Genomic DNA, 17475 nt, shown 5'->3' on the forward strand with positions numbered 1-17475 from the left:
TTCCAGAGCCAATGTCCCAAGCTCACAGAAGTTGTAGTTTAACCTTCATTTTCCCTGAAACTCTCTTAACATAATTCAGTAGTGCAATTATCTCTGAGTGTGTTATCATGAGCTATGCACTCAGTGATGCTTTTTGGTTATTTGAGGTATATTTATAAATGTTGAGCTCTTGTACAGTTTTAGGGCTAGACAGTTTTCATATGACAAAGAAAAATCAACAATTAGCTTCCCTGGTTTTGGAGCCAGAGGTAGTGTGGCATGCCATGCAGCAACACCTTATGCATTTAACACCTCCTATCACCTAGAAGCCCAGTTGTGGCAAAAATGCAATTGTTGTTTTCAATTTAAGGTTTTCAATTAGTTTTCAATTTAACATTTTCAATTAGTCAGCATTACAATAAAAATTACTTCCTAGCACATTCATTGTGTAAGAAACAACAAAATGTCACTCCAGAACTTGTGCATTTGTGTGTTTCTAATTAATTCTGACAGAGCTGGTTGGGCTTCAAAGCTGAAAATCTGTTTGGTTCTCAGAGCAAGGAACTCTGGCAAAGACACTACATCTGAGGCCAGGATCAGGTACTGGCAATTCCACTGGACACAAAGACCTAGGCTGGTTTATCTGGGGTCTAGGTAGAGAACCAGGGCCCTCAGGTGCTTTTGAGGGTACAGATGGCAGGGGAACATCTCAGAACAAAGGGAAAAGTAGAGATAAAAGGTGATATACAGAAGCAAAGCTGTTCTGATAAAAGCAACAGGGGGAAAAATAAACCCCTGACCTGAACAATTTGCATTCCAAACAGTACAGCTTTAAGAGATGAAAACCACATCTCACCTCCCAAAACTCTTGATGAAAAGAAAACAAACTCAGTGAAAAAAAATGCAGGGGGAATTTTGACACGGCATCATTCTTATCAAAACCTGGTACATGGATAAGGCTGCTTTGGTCTTTCACAATAACCAAATTACAATCTTTCCCCATAATCCCTCAGAAACGTGGTTTCTTGCCAAGGACAAGTCTCAGCCCTATTTGTACTTTTCGGACTGTGTTTTCCATGCCTCCACAATGGCATTTCACTGGGAGAATACTCTGTAGGCTGCTAAAGAACAGTGTCTCCCCACGACCAAAGCACCAGCCAGAATCCTCAAGACATTTTTCCCATTTTCTCCACACCAAAACTTCAGTCCATTTATCTCTCCTTGTTTAACCAGACACAATCAATCAAAGCTCCCTCTCTTCCTCCTGTGGGTGATGGTCTGGGAATCTGATTTCCATTTCAGTAGTTCCTCTGAATTTACACAAAGCCAAAAGGGAGTGTTTCAATCATCTACTCAGCCCTTGAACAGGTACAAATTTCTTGTGGGACAGAAGGAAATGAAGGATCAAAAGTTCTATTAGCACACTTTGTTCAGCATCACAGGATGTGCTGGGTAGTTCTTCCTCACCCAGGAGAGACCAGGGAAATCAATTACTATGAAACAGTTTGTATTTTGTGAGTGGTTTCTCCTGTGATGACACCATGGAAAGTCGAGGCTGCAGGAACAAGCCTTGACAGAGGAGTTCTGCAGTGCCTGAAGAGCTGGAAATACTTTCCCAACACCAGGACTGCTCCAATGCCTTCCCCACATTAGGGAATCCCTAGCAACCTTAGGTAAGCTAGGGATAATTTTAGGATCTTATTTATAATCAGGGCAGGGATATGTTACCTCAAATTTGACTTACTTGGGCAGAATAATGACAGTAATAATATAGACAATATTTAAGATCTCTGAAGGAAGAAATTGCTAGACAAAGTAAAAGAAAAAAGCAAACTAAGAGCAGGAACATATTCTGGTTTTATAATAATTAAGCCACAAATCACCCATTATCTGGGTAAGTGAATTATTATTCACAGGCTCACAAGGATATTTTCTTCAGCTTTGGTTCCAATTGTTCACATCTCCCCAGTTTCAGATGTCCAGTTTAATCCAGCCCTGAATTTCAAGCAACACAACCACACTCTTCCGTTACTGTGTGGAAAATATTTTTTTTCTGTAACAATAAGGTTCTTCAGCCCTGATTTGTCTCCACAATAGCTAGAAAAGCTTCAAAGGAACTCTGTTTGAATTATTACTTTGACAAGGACCTAGTTGTAGGCTCCGTGCATAGAGTACTTGTAGGACCTATGTGGAACACCCAAAAAAGCTCCTCTGGGCTATAGCTGGGCTGCTGGGTCACCAAATCCACTCATTTGGGAAGAAACCAGAGCAGTGGCTGACAGGGACAACACTTGTCCCACTTTACCCTTCAGTGACAAATGGGGATCTCCAAAACACCAGAGACATCTCCCAGCATCCCCTCATACTTCACACCCTCTGAAGTACACAGCATATGTAGGAGGATTTTGCTATAAATCTCTGAAGGTTGGCAAGAGCTTGCAACCTTCAATACCTACAATGGTAGGTGAATTTAGGACCCTATCAGAAAAGAGGGAAAAAAAGGGGTTTTGTGCCATCAGTTTGAGACAAACTCAGCAAGGAAAAAGAGGGGAGCAGAGGGATCAGCACAACCTGGTGCTAAATTACAAATACACCCCATAGGTGAGGTACTTGCACTGCAAGCCCCATGCAGAGTCCTCTGGAAGGGCCGGTCCCCTCTCTAGAGCTCTGTCCATCCCCCTGAGACAGCTACAGCCAGCAGGAGCTGCCACACTCAGCTAAATGCCTCTGCATTTCCCAGCCCTTTGGGAGGAAACAGACTGGCTGTATCTGGAATACCAATGAGTGGGGTGATGTGGCAGTGCCTCTCCAAGGAAACCTCTGCTCCTTCCCTTGAGACGGTGCCCTAGGGCAGGAGGTGTCCTTTGCTTAGCTGGGCCTGGCCTCCCACGGGACAAGGCTGCAGCAATTGTGTTTACACATTTCACAGCCCTATCAGTGAGGAGGCTTCACTTTCACAGGTGGGCTCTTGCCATGGCACGTCCCCTCCTCAGGGGCTGCTGCCCACCCTGTCCCTCCTTTACCACCCCTGCTTTCTCAGCATTTTCTCCCCTCCCTGCTCACAAAACTTAGTTATCTAAACTGAGCATTTTTCTTCCCTTAGTCTGGTTCTTACTCTCAGAGGAGCCATTTCCCCCTGTCTGCTGATGATTGTTATTATTTCTGCTCTGTAAACGCATCTATCATGATCTTTTCTTGCAAGGTGTGAGCAGCCACAAGTTCCTCATTTTTTTCAGAGAACATGTTTAGCAAGGATTCTGCAAAAGAATGGTTTCTCTTCTTGTCCTGGAAGGTTGCAAGCATCACAGTACAGGGCAGCTTGCTGATTGCAGCAGAAAACACTAGAACTATTAACAGCTTAAAAAGCAAACAAGAAAAAAAACCCCCCAATCCCCAAACATCCATTCCTGAGGCAGGATAGAAGCTCCTGCCTGGCCAGCCTGCTGAGTTGAGAAACACATCACATCCCATGGCTGGAATGGTAATTAATTTTGCAACTAATGGGCTGGTGATAACAGATTTACCACACTGGAGATGTGAAGGAAGGCACAGCTTTGATGTACAGTGTCACCTTCCCCGGTGGGCAGACAGGATATCCCCAAGGCCACATACTCTCGCTGTGCTGTGCTGGTAGTTGAGGAAGTGTTTCACACCAAGATGAGTCTTTACCAAAGAATCAGCTCTCCATAGGGACCTCAGAAGGGTCAGGGATCAGGAAGGGCTGGCAACTCCCTACAGGATGAGTTGTCGAGGATAACTGAGTCAGCAGGGCAGGGCTCCCCCCTCCTACAGGACACAAGTGAGACCAGCAGCCAAGTCTGGGGATGGCAGCCAGGGCAGACTCAGAGCCCAGACCATTTGTGGTGATAGAGCAGATCAGGGCAGGAGTTCACAGTGCAGGTCAGTCAGCTCCAGTGACAGTAACCACAGTCAGACACAGTCTAGTGGTCACCAGGCAGATTTGATGCCAAACATGGATCAGGGTCCTGGTGGGAGGCCCTGCACGGAGTGGGACAACTACACCACAGCTCAGGGAGCAATGGAAAGTCATGGACTGAGTTTAAATGAAGCCCCTGAGCCCATGGGCAGGGCAGTGGCTGGAGGTCCATGACAGGCTCGTCAGGCTAATTATACTTAATGCCCTGACACTTCATCTCCACAGCCCTGGCCAGTACCACGGCCAGACACTAAGAGAAATGCCTGCACACCCCATAACATCTCAGCACCCGTGTTCAAACCAGGTAGCCCAGAGCTTACAGATGGATTGTGCCACTGTCCCCTCTAAGTGCAAACTCCACAGCCTTCACAATAGGCATAAATGCCCCTTGACCTCCTCCCTCAGAAGTAAGAGGGATGATATCCCATATTACAGAGCAGCCTGTGTCTGAGGCATCGCAAGAAGGTGAAGCAATAACCAGGAACTGCTTTTCCTCCCCACATGCTGATGTGCCTTGGGGCAGAGAAAAGCAGCTGCAGGAGCAGCAGGGCACCTCCCAGCCCATCAGTACAGCAGCAGGGAGGCAAAGACAAACAAAGATGCAGGAAGTGATTATGCCTTCCAATAACAGAGCTACGAAGCTGAGTAAGCAATTGATTTGAGGTGGCACTAAGCGTGGGGCTCTCCTGACAGACAAACAACCTAAACCCAACAATACAACGGTGGCAGTTGTTGATACCAGTGAGGAAAGTTAAATAACCTCCCCCAATGGATACTGCAAAAGTGGAACATGTGGGATAAGAGTGACAATAGCATTAGAGGCTGGAAATTGGCCAAGACACAACTGGCACACACACACACAGACACCCTCATCAATCAAGGGAAGTTCAGTGTTCCAGGAGCATCATGGAATGCTCCCTTCCAGGTGACATTTAACTCAGTCTTCAGACGCAAGACGAGAACACACTCTGCAATAACTGGAGATGTCCAATAATCCAAACCAGAAAAAGCTTTCCATTCTGTTGCTGAGCTGTATTCCTGCCATGGTACTCTCTGACCCTGGGTCAGAACATACAAGCTTATAATCAGAAAGATTTAATGAAAAGCATGCAACAGCCAGAGATCCTGCTGGCAGGGGAGGAGGGGAAGAGAGAGCAAGAGAGGAAAAACACATCAAATGGCTTATAAAGAAAGAAGCATGTGCACTTCCCAGCAGCGGACACGGTCTTTTAAGCCATCCCACTTGGGGGAGCTTCCCCTAACTCTGAGACTTCCTTGAAGGCAAAAGATAAACAGATCATGGGGCCAATATAAGGGCTGTGCAGCTGCACAAAACTCTTAGAAGGTCCCTTTTGTATTGCCTTGACTTGTTCTTCAAGCTCGGAGGGAAGGTTAAGTTGAAGTCACCTGCTCTCGGATTCCCTGTGTACACACTTGAGCCCTCGCAAAGGGAGAGGCAGGTTCTGCCAGGGACAAGATTTATGCACTTAGCCCTTTTGAAGTGAAAAATAAAGGAAAAAGTCCTGCAGTTCTGCTTTTAGAAAAACAGCTCTGGGAATATGCGTTTCTCCAACGCAAGTTCCATGTAGACATGACATTTAACAGTCCTCAAAAATGCCTCTGAGGAGTTGTCAGACTTGCTGATAGCAATATGTGGAAAGTAGAGAGTCTGGCTTTGCATTCTGAGGAAACCAAGAGCCAGCACTGCTCCTTTGGGTTGGTTGTGCTCAAGAGCAAATGGGACAGAGATGAAGCCACACCTTCTAACATGGAGTTTCTTTTTCATCACTAGCTCCTACCCCATCCCAGTACAGCTCTTACCCAACTCTCTCAATCCACCTATCCACTTAAAGGCAGCTGAAATTTTTCAAGAAAATACAGCTTGCCAAAGATAAGCTTCCGAAGTCCCACTGTAGTGCCTCCCCCTAGACCTCCCCTTTGCCTTCTGGCCCTTCTTGTGCCTTTCTTTTCCCCAAAAGTCCCCATTCTTCAGGGGATACTTCCCCAAGCAAGCAGAGACCTTCTTGTTTACTGCTTATATGGTCAGGGAGAGCATTAAGGAAATAATCACTGAGACTGCAGATAATTTAGGAATAGCCTGGAAACAATTTCTAAGGAGATCAGTCATCCTTGGGATGTTCTAAGAAGCTCTAGTTGTGCTGATGCTTCTTTTACAGGACTAAAAAAAATAACAATATTGTCTCTAGGCTTAAGTGTCTCAGAACTCCTACAGCAGCCATATGAGACAACAGCAAGGATCCACCCACCATCACAACATAAACTATGAATTGACACCTAGGAAAGAGGAAGAATAGATCAAAAATACATTGTGCTTCCCTTCTCAAACACAAATTTTTTACTTAACCTTCAATCATTTTCAGCTGAAGAGATTTTTTTTTTGGCCCTAGAGGCTTTGTCTATTCAGTGATCCCTAACAATCTTGGCTGCAAACACTGTTGTCTTCTTTTGAACACAAGAATACACCTTGCACTCACAACACCCTCTGATGAGAAGTTCTCTGCATCTCCTACCTGGTAAATCCAGAACCAGCTCCCACCATTTGTTTGAAATCTGCCCACATTTGTTGGCCTCCAGTTCTCGCATGGAAAAAGGTAGGAATAGGCAGTCCCTACCCATTTGCTTCATGCACCTCCAGATTTTGATGGTCTCTGTTACATTCACCCTCAAATGACCCCTTTTCCAGGCTTAAGTATCCCAGAGTGCTTCATTGCTTCTTTTGTGGGAGTTTCCATGTCTGGACTCAGAAGGTCACAGCAGATGGGACAGGATATGGTATTTTCCCAATTTTGGAGTGCCCTGTTCTTCAGAAGTGAATTTGACTTGTGCTTTCACAAGGCTTTTACAGAAAAGGTAGAAAACACAGACAAACATTCCTTTTTTATACTCACTTTTCCTTCATTTGAAATCAAAGCCAATACTTTAAAAACAGAACAACTTCTCTTCTAAAAGCGCAAAAATCCCCTTCTCAGAGGAGCCAAACAATAGATCATGACTCAGACATGGGGCTTTAACTTCCTCATTCTATGATCCAAACCTGTGACCTCCATCATTCTCTGCTTCTTTGAGGGCATCATAGGTCTGCCTGATCTCCAGTCCCTTGGGTTGATCTTGGAGTCCCACAGCACCTCTCAAATACATTTTGGTCAACCCAACAGCACTCAGAAGCAGCACCTTGGAATTCGAAAGTTTGACCGTGCAATTGTGGCTTTCTTTTACACATAAGGTACTTGGGGGAGTAGGGAGGGCAAGGTAATGACTGGTGGAGAAGGTGCTGTGTTTATAGAATAAATCATCAAGGCCTTCCCACCCACCCATGGACTTCAGGGACCCCCTGCCTTCAGGGCAAGCCAGAGGGATTTCCTGGCTAGTGTCAGGTAGGAAAAGATTTCTGCTGAATAGCTGCACATTAAGACCTATTTTGTAACCCCCTGGTTAGCCCAGAGGAATTCACTGGCTGTTGAGAGGATCAACACATCCATAGTGCTGGGATGCTTTGGTATTAAGTTACAGCTTTGGCATCGCCCTTAAGTTCAGCAGGTCAAGGGATATAATTGCAGGTTGTTTTATTTACTGAGCACCAAACAGATAATAGGATTACAGACATGTAAAATCACATTTTCAAAAACTACAAATGAGCATTTAGAGTTATTTGAAAGTGCCTCACATTTTTTAAGGATTCGGCAAACAAAATCTTGATTAGTTTAATACAGTCCTTCATAGTAAGGTTGTTTTTGTGGTTCAGGGCATTTCAAGAGGTCCAGACTTCCTTTCACACTCTATGGGCATTCCAAGATCATAAAGATTAAAAACCACTAATTCCCAAATCTCAGCTCAAATCAAGAAAGAGCTTTGGACCTTCCGGTCACTAGATCAGTCTGTCCTACGTCCTTCATCCGTGCCCCTTGCAGTTCTCCCAGTCCCAGGCTGTGAATGCAGCAAGGTTCCCACTGCCCAGGGCCTCAGATGAGCTCAGGGTTAATCTCTGACCACGACCATTCTCTCCCACCTGGTAGAACAGCTCCCAGTGGGTGCTCTTGCTTCCAGCAAGAGTCAGATGATTACCCAGCTCTTACATTCCCAGACTGGTCTGGAGACACAAATTCACACAGCCAAGGCTGGAAATCAGTGAGGAAGTTCTCCAGATGAAAGCCTGTGCAGCCAAAAGGAAATCACATTATGCTTTACGATGGCATTGGGAACTTTACTGAAAACAAAATAAGCAAACAAAAGGAGCAGCAGTGGAAGGAGAAGCTTCTGGGCACACTGCCACTAGAAGAAATGCTCAGCAAGTGTTGACCTCAGCACAAAGCCTTTTCAAAGACCAGTCCCTGTTTCACATTGGCCATGAACCACCACTCCACATTATACAGAGGTGGCAAGGCATTTAACCTGTTGTAATCTTGATTGCCATCCACCAGCTCAGAGCAATGTGTTAGGAAAGCAGCACTAAGGAGAAGGAAATAGGGATTGCTGCAGAATAGCAATATTTACACTAAAGAATACTGAGTGCCTTTAAAATTACAATTTTTACGTTTTTATATATAAAGAAGGCAGCTGGAAGAATCATATTGGTCTCCTGCATAAAAGTGTTCTTAGACTTCATCTGATGTCCCAGATTTCTTCTGGCTGAGGTAACAAGACTTGGATTCTTCAGAGGCTTCAAGAGACAGAACCACCACTGTATCCTTTGGTAATTGGTGCCAAAAAATATTTAATTGTTGCTATTTAGTCACTGTTAAAACCGTGTACCTTCTTTTCTAGCTGACTTTTATCTAAGTTGAATTTCTAGTTGCTGGATCACATTATGCTTTCATCTGTTTTTCATCCACACAAAGGCATTGCTTTACCCAGTGAAATTCACCCCTGCATTTTAGGCTGACACAGCAAATGGCATTCAAGAGTTTTGGTCAGGAAGGAAAGGATCCTGCATCCTGCTGCACGTGAAAGGCTGCCACTGAATTCAGACAACCAAGTTGAAAGGTGACATCTGCTCTGTAGTTAAGGCTTCCTTAGAGCAATAATAAGCAAGAAACATCATCCCCCCAGATGTTTCTGGAGCTTTCTGAAGGGTGGCCTGAAGCAGCCAGTCAGCAAGGCTGGCAGCAGTTGACTACTTTTAGCATTGCTGTTGAATTGCTGCCATCATCAACTGAAGTTATGAGTATATGGGAGTCCAATAAAAGACAGCCAGTGCCATCAGCGTTGCAGAGAAAGATTTGTAACCATTCCCCAAGGGGAGACACGTGGGCAGGGGTGAGGACATGCTCCCCTCAGCAGCTCTGCACCATGTGGCTGTGCTGCCATCCACGACCCTGACCTTGCTGCTGTTACTGCTGTGCTTGAGAAATGATGACAGGTTTACCCCTTACCTCAGAATCTGGGTCAAGCTTGAACAGGGGCTGACTTCCCCAGCTGAAAGGTGTCCTGTCCCGTGACACAGGCTCTCTGCAGGCCCATGCAGGGCATAGCACAGCCAGCTGCAAACAAACTGTAAATGGAGAATTTTGAGAATGTAGGTTACAGTCCCATGGGCCTGACAAGGGCCTAGAGAGGGACAAAAGGAGAACTCAGCTCTCTCTATGAGCTGTGGTACAACCATCCATCTCCAGGACAGTGATGCTGTTCACAATCACAGTGGGAAAACATATTTGTAACAGCAACACTCAGAACAGTCTGTCCCCTCCGCCCAGTAATAACACAATGGAGGAAGCAGATGGTGCAGCCAAGCAGTACCACCTGGCATTATCTTAACACTCTGGGCTGCAAATTGTGTCAGGGCTGTTTTCTGTGCAGTTCAGTCATTCCCTTCATGAGGGTATGAGTGCTTGGGGCAGGGGAGCACAGATAACCCTGGCCAGGACCTGCCCAGAAGGCCCCTGCAGCTCCATCTCCCCTTTAGATCCCTAAAGCAGCAGCTCTGTAGCAGATCCTTGGACACCAGCAATGGATTGCCATGATCTTAGAAAAATAGCTGCCAGGCTTTGCACTCCCAGGCACAGCCTTGACACAAGCCACGTGGGCAAGATGAGTCTTGGCAAAGAGGGCACGTCTGAGTGTTGAGATTAGGAATTTCCCCACCCCGGGCCAGTGTAGAAACAAAGAGCAAAGGGGAGCCAGCCCACATTTAACTGCGTGGTTAGACAAAACACATCTATTTTCCTTATATCTATTGTCAAGATGTGGAGGATTTTTTCCATAAAAGAACTGACAGTGGGATATGCATGTGACATACAGGGAGCAGGTCACTCTCTTTCACTGTGCCAATTAGTCTCTCCCAAATGACAATTTTTTATTCCAGGTACTTCTTAGTGTATGAGAGGTTCCAGACAGGACTGATGCTTGGACAGCTGGGACTTGCCTCCACAGCCCAGAGCCAGGACAAAGCCAGTCCTCCAGGTAGACTGTGCGTCACAGCCTAGGAAAATTCCTGCTTTCCCTTGTGCCTGAGGCATGTGCACACATACACACACACACACACACACACACACACACACACACACACGTCCCAGACCCAACTGCATAGCAAACCTACTCTAGTTTGGAGTTAGCAGGCACAGGAAAAAGGCTGAAACCTGACTCCAAAGCTCCAGTATTGATTGGGCCCAAGTGTTCCCCTTTCCATGCCTTGAGACTTTCTCTCTCCCCTCTCCCACATGCACCCCTTCAGTCACAGGATCACCAAGGTGAATTCACCAAGGAAGCATCCCGAGTTTCCCAGCCTAGCAGGATGGAAAACCTGTCTGACAGCTGAAGTTCCTGCAAGAAGCATGATGAGGTGCTAAGAAAATAACTGTGCTTACAAATTCTTTGGGCTGAAACAGCTGCTTTTGTAGCTGGATGGGTTTTTGGCTGGCAGTCAGCTCTCCCTACAAGGCATCTCTACAAGACACTCCATTTACTTCCTGTTCCTTAGCAGGGCCCTGCAGGAAAGTAAAGAAACTGAGATTAAACATATATGACAGAGTCCAGCCAAGACACACAATCTGAATTCCCAAAGTGCAAGACAAATACAAGCATCACAGAGGAACAAATGTAATATGGGCTTAAATCTTGCATAAGTAAATGTGATCTAACACCAGGCTGCACCTTCCAGCCTGGCAGATTCCATAAATGCAAGGTCTGTGATATATCAGATCTCAGAAAGAGAGACACGAGGAATCAGGGATTTAGAAAGAGACCTTAGGGGATTCACCATAACCTTGAAGGACATGGAACCCCTACACTCAAATAGTGGTTGGTGCACTGACAATAAAATGAATGGGTTCTCTGAGTCCCAACCCAGTTCTGCACAGCTGGAGTGGCAGGGCTCCAGGTTTTTGATTGGGAAGGGGAGAAACTAGAAGCAAAAAACTTGTCTGAACTCTCCTCTCCCTGTCTGGGACAGGCACCCGGTGGCCTCTAACACCATAAGAGCACCTGATGTCTGAGTGACATTATCAGTGTACTCCCAGCTGTACTACAGATTAGTCAACAGCAGATTAAAGAAGGAATAAAGGAGTGAAGCAACACTGCCCAGCCACAGCCAATCTTACATTCTTAGTTTTCTCAAAATAGTTCTCTGGGGTCCCAGCACAATACTCCAAAAACTGATTTTCCTTCATCAGATTAACAAATCCAAAGGCTGCCTTCTACCCATGAAGAATTTAACATCATACCTAATAGTAAAATCCTCAAGTGTGAAAACCTCGAGTATTTATGTTGTATGTGGTTCTTTACAGGTTTCTCCTCTGCTCAGGAGGAGCCTGAGACTTGAAGTACTGAGTAGACACACCATATCCCACTCCCCACAGGGGAAATCCCACTGAGTCTGGAGGCATTGTCAGCTCAGCAGGAAGCATTAATCTCACAGGAAAGGCTATGCTAGTGATGTTTCCAGGACGGTTTTCCAGATCAGAGACATTTTGGGATCAAAGCCAAGGCAGAGCTGGCCAGCACCTCCAAGATGGTGGCTAAGTGGAAAATCTCCACAGTGGTAGAAAGAATTGAGGGTAGACACTTCTTCTGAAGTTTCAATTACTCATGAAAGCAATGGGAAGCTTTCCTCTCTCCCTAAAATGTTACGTTTGTTTTGGCAGTGGGGAAAAAGAATCCTCTCCCCGTCATACAGACATATTTCCCTACTCCTGAAGTGAAAGAGTCTACAAAAACTGAAAAGGAAAAAATTAATCTGCCACCAGAGTAGTGATTTTTAACAAGGTTTTTTAGTCTTCACCATGAATAGGGAATATCAAAGCAACCAAGTCCGCTTGATACTGTTGACACTTTTTCAGGAAGCAACCATCAGTGCCACAAGGACATTTTCTGTCACACTGGCAGGGGGACAGTGAGCTGCAGACAGCAGCTCAACAAACTCCATTCAAGGGCTTTGTTGAGCTGGGGTCTAAGCGAGGAAATGCTAAGGGAAGCCTGGAGCCAGAGCACTTCCCATGAGACAGTGAACCAAGACCTTCCTCCTCCGGTGAGTCAGTGTCACAGGAGGCAAATTGCAGAGGCTTCTGGCTGGCTGGAGCTGCAGCCATGGCACTGCAGCAGATTGGCCCCTCCAGATGCACGGAGACAGGACAGAAGCAGGACAGGAAACCTGCTGGGGAGGGCCCAGGTTGCAGCTGCTTCTGTTCCAAAGCCTGGCTAGCATCAGTCATGCTGAGCAGATATCAAAGGGGTAAGCAGGCACCTCTGGCCTGGTCTTCATGCATAAAAGTGGAAGAGAATAAGAAAGAACAGCTCAGGAGAATCAGAGTACAAGGTGTGAGAAACACATGGGTCACAAAGGACATGCAAAGTGCACAAAAACCATGAAATTACCTGCTGCAGAAATGACAGCACGATCGTCTCTTTTCACAGATCCCTAGAGAAAGCAGCCTTTCTGCCACTCCATCCTGCTTCTTGCCTCTCCTTAGCCTCCTGACTGATCCTGTCCACCCAGCTCTCCTCTGCCTATGAGCAGAGCAGAGACACTACTGAAGAGCAAAACAGTTCATGTGCATCTGAGAAGCACACATTCCTCTCTAGTCACCCAAACAGCCCAAAACCAACAAAGAAATTGTGACTTCATGAGAAAAAACAAGAGCAGGGAGAAAGGAAGATGGTTTATAAAGCCAGCCAAATATTAGAAAGTAAAGTCATTGCATTCACATATAACACAAAGCCTTTGGTTCAGTGTGACCACATCAGAGCCTGTGAGGATTACTAACAGCCTTCTGCATGGGTTTGCTGCCCACACCCATTGAGCAAAGGGTACCCACAGCTAAGAAAACACGTGTCTTCCTCTTGCTTACTTATTTGGAGCTCTTGTTTGGAAACTCAGACTCAGAAAACTAAGAGCAGCTATTTCCAAATACTTCTTAGGTGGTTATTCACACTCTTGCAATATTCCATATGCATTTGTCATTGCTGATTATCTGAGCAAGCACTGTTTGCGAGGCAGAGGTGAAGAAATGGTGCAAGGACAAGCAGTTCCCATCCCATCCTAAAGCAGGCCTCACTTTTGTGTATCATGGCTGAATCACATGGACAACCTCTCCCTAAAAAGTTCCAGGGACAGACACTACAAGCTTTCCTTTGATTGAGAGACAATCTACCTCTTGCTTTGTAATTCTCAACTACTTAACAAAGCCTTCCCTCTCCAAAGTTTCATGTTGTATCAGATATAACAGCCTGCCCTAAAAGAGGGAGATGTGATGCAACATCAGAAAGAATAAAAGCACGAGTGCAAGGAAACCCTGCAATTTCAATCCACCTCATGCAGTCAGCCTGAAGAACAAGAAGTGAAACCCCAGCTCTGGCGAGAACCACAGGAGTCTGGTAAACAGTTTAAGAGCTGCTTAAGGAACTGTGCTGAGGAGGTGCTGCAATCTCCACCCCAGGATGGAGAGAGCACAAACGGAATTTTAAAAATCCATGGAAAGTAAAATGGTGAAGGACTCCAAGTTAAGTTTTCATCAATTCCCACTGCAGGGTCAGCCTCTGTGAACAGCCCTCCAACACAGGAAACACTCCTTGTTTTCCTCTTTCACTTCAGGAGTTTCTCTCACGCTGTGAGATACTCACTTCTCATGTTCTTTCTCCTGAGCATCTCATCAGCAGCAAACAGTGCTGCATGGATCATGCTGGAAAGCATGGTCTCCACTTCTTCTGTCACCAGGGAGACTCCTGCAAACTGCAGAAATTCAGGGATTCCAGAGTCCCACCAGCAAAGGGAAGAAGGAGCACCAGGACTGAGTAATACAGAGTGACTAGCTTAGTGTAACAACTGCCCAAAGGACCGGTATTAATTCCACTGTTACTCTGCACTCTGCTGATATTTCCAGCACTGGAGATGCCTACATGAGCCCAATTCAGTTCACTGAACTGACTGGAAATTAACAGTACAAGAAACCACTGCAGTGAGATGGGCTCAATCACCTGGCCTGGCTGCTTCCACCCAGTGCACGTGAGATGACTGCAATGAGCGCCCAAAACAGGTATTTTGAGCTGAAGGAGCACTAGACACTTACTCTCTTGAGAAACTCATTTTGTGCATGCTGAACAGACTTTGTGTGGGCTGGGCTTATGTGCCACTAGTCCACCAAAAGGCCATGGGACAGTCGATAATTCTGTGCAGCTTTTCCCAACTTTCCCCTTTTGTATTTTAACACTTTTTTGTGATTTAGAGCAATGTCTTCCTACCTGTGCATGCCTCACACACAAAGATCCCATCTCTTTTGGCAGGGCTTTGCACATCATGACAGCAGCAGCAAAGCCCTGCCCTCCACTAGAAAGGTCCATGTCTACATATGAGTGGTCACTCCGTCCTCACTGCTGGGTGAGGATGTTTTCTTCCTCCCACAAGAGATAAGCAACAGGATCTGTGCAAGTCACACTCCCTGCAAGGCAGAGCAGCAGCAGGTGAGGCCAGAGGACACTCCTTACAAGGAAGTGGAACATTCCCTCACTTACTCATGGGTACAGCTGTAGTCACCCTCAGGGGTGGGGGAGAGAGAGGGCTGTGAGGCAGCACAAGGAGAGAACAGAGAAAACCAAGAAATATGTGGATTCATTGTATTTTTCAGACTTGAGTTCCTAGAAAATATTCCTTTCCCTGGTCTTCAGCATGACATCCTTCAGATGACAGTAGCACTTCCAAAACCCTACTGCACTTGGGGAAAGCTGGCAGAGCAAGTCCTGGCCACTTCCAACCAGGCACCTCTGGCTCCCTGGCTGCCACACTGCCTGTCCCATCCAACCACAAGAGAGCTGGGTCATTCATTTAGTTTTACAGAAAACTGTAAATTCACAGGGAAACATAAGGAACTCTGCAAATTCCCAAATAATTCTGGCAATAAAAAGTCTGAGGGTTGGAAACCCTCAACTATTTTGAAGCAGCGATTTTAAACCACACTTGATGATTTCAGTTGACAAGATTACTTGGAGATGATATACTTCCACTTGAGCAAAGGCAAAATTTGAGGTGAAATCATTCAAAAAGGACTCGAAAGGACAGTGGGGAGGTGTTTCTACTGGTGCACCTGCAAAGGCAACTGAAAGAAGTGACAGAAAGCCTCAGCAAACATCAGTCCCTGCTCCCACCAGTCCTCCCAAAAACTCACACTGAGAGATAGAAGTCATACCTCGAGGCTCTTCTGTCGCTGGCCTCTGGATGAAAAGCATTTCTGGGTAAAAATAAGGATCATGCTAGGTCTTCCTTACATTTCCAAGTTAAAATGAGGAAGGCAGGCCAAGGGCCTTGTCACAGCTGCCAGTCACTGCAGTATTACATCAGCCACAATGCCACAATTCCAAAGAGAGGCAAGCATGAAAGTTTAAAAAGGGAAGCTGAATCAAACCTGTGATATTCCCAAAAGATATCCAGAAGCTTAATTATTTTTTATCTGGGGTGGACTGTGTCGTCCTGGAACTGAGTCAAATGAAAAGTAGTCATTCAAAGCACTTCACTCTCAGCCTTGCTGCCCCTCTGCTCTGTGTCAGTCATCACTTCTGGGTTTGTTAAAGCTTAGTGGGATTTGCACAGGGCCAGGCAAATCAGGCTCCGCCATTTACTGCTATACAACAAATATATTCCGGTAACAGGCTGTTCTCCTGCCAATGCCTTCTGTTTTCCAACTCATTTCATTTCTTTAGTGACTTTATTTCAGACAAGTGGGTAACCAGAGCCTTGGGTTGACTCCATATGTGGATTCTGCCCCTTAGCAGTGCCAGTTAGTTCTTTGCAGAAATGCTGCTCATGTGGGATGCAGGTAAAAAATCTCTCCTCCCGTGCTGGACCCAGTTTATTTACTCCTGTTTCTGCTCCCTTTTCACCATCAGTCAGCCCACAAAGCACTGACTGCTTCTCTGCCTGAGGCTTTCCCCAGCTGCCTCCCTGCCTTTCCTGCCAGGCTCTTGCCAAGGAAACCTATCCACACCTATGTAGGCTGGGGCTGTGCCTTTGTTTTGGGCAGTGACGTGTGCTTGGGGTGGAGGTCACCATTGTCTCAGCTCCCTGATTCCACAAAGGAGTGTTAATAATTTCTCACAACTGCAGTAAATGAAGAGTGGCAGCTACACCCAGTCTATAACATCAGACATCGTTGCTCTTCCTCTTACCTGCCAAAAAGAGGGAAAGAGGGGTTCGTTCTTTCGCCGTGGGAAGGTGCCTGAGGTTGCAATGTTATCTAGGCAGAACTTTAATGGGCTTTCTCTCAAATGTGTCAACCATATATTGATGCAGAAGACAGGGTCACCCTGCCCTGAGCCAGGCCTAAGAACTGCTGAGACTGTTTGGATCAGAAATCAGAGCTGGGGTCCCTCCCTCACGTACCATCGTGTCTCCCCTCACAAGGAAGGGATGCAGTGGACAAAGCAGCTGCCATCTGTGGTGTTCAAACAAAGCAGTTTGACAGTGCTAACACAAAAGTACAACTGTGCTGTGGGAGGCAGATGCACGATCACAAAAATTAAGTACCTTTCACTGAGCCCATAAACGGTATTTCTTGCAGAGAAATTGTACAAGAGTCAGTCAGAAGATCTCTAATTTGTCTCAGGAGGTAGCCAACTTTTAAGGTACTCTCTGACTCGAAGAGTGCAATTATACACCAACCTTTGGCTTCTTTGAGTGTCATATAAAGAAAAGAAAACAGTAGGAAACATCTCCCATGCCCTTTCCCTACCTTGTGTAGCATGAACATTATATACAAGAACTAAAACATCAGAGCCAGAAGTCTTAATTTGCAGAAAATAATCTCATTTTTCATATTCACTGCAACATTAAAACCATCCTCCCAAAACTCAGCTGTGCCAAGGCTTGTGAGCTTAGAGTGAAATTATCCCCGACAGAAAAGTTTCACTGCCCCAGCAAAAATGAGGAGCAGTGGAAAACAGAAACAAAATTACACAAGTGGTGAAAAGTAAAAGGAGGAGGTTTAGGCACATCCCATCTTGATAAGCAACGTTTCAGTAACCAGGGTGAGGAAATGGGTTTTCCTCTTAAGCAAGGGTGGGCCAGATCCTTGGCTGGAATAAATCAGTGCTGCCCTGCTGAAATCAATGGATTGTTGCTC

The 17475-nt window shown here is 45.8% G+C and overlaps 1 long non-coding RNA gene across 4 annotated transcripts in view; it reads right to left on the minus strand.

Moving 5' to 3' along the window:
• Window positions 1-6826: 6826 nt before the first annotated feature.
• The window catches only part of LOC136296369 (uncharacterized), a 36834-nt gene continuing 26185 nt past the window's right edge, over window positions 6827-17475 (minus strand). For all 4 annotated transcript variants that reach the window (XR_010722901.1, XR_010722902.1, XR_010722900.1 and 1 more), the window contains 3 exons: window positions 10738-10857; window positions 9307-9425; window positions 6827-8087 (listed from right to left, as the gene is read on the minus strand). This is a non-coding gene — a long non-coding RNA (uncharacterized lncRNA). The remainder of the gene's footprint in view (window positions 8088-9306; window positions 9426-10737; window positions 10858-17475) is intronic.

The sequence above is a fragment of the Chamaea fasciata genome, unplaced genomic scaffold (genome assembly GCF_029207755.1).
Source record: "Chamaea fasciata isolate MVZ Bird 193981 ecotype frontalis unplaced genomic scaffold, bChaFas1.0.hap1 SCAF_13, whole genome shotgun sequence".
Taxonomy (NCBI): Eukaryota; Metazoa; Chordata; class Aves; order Passeriformes; family Sylviidae; genus Chamaea; species Chamaea fasciata.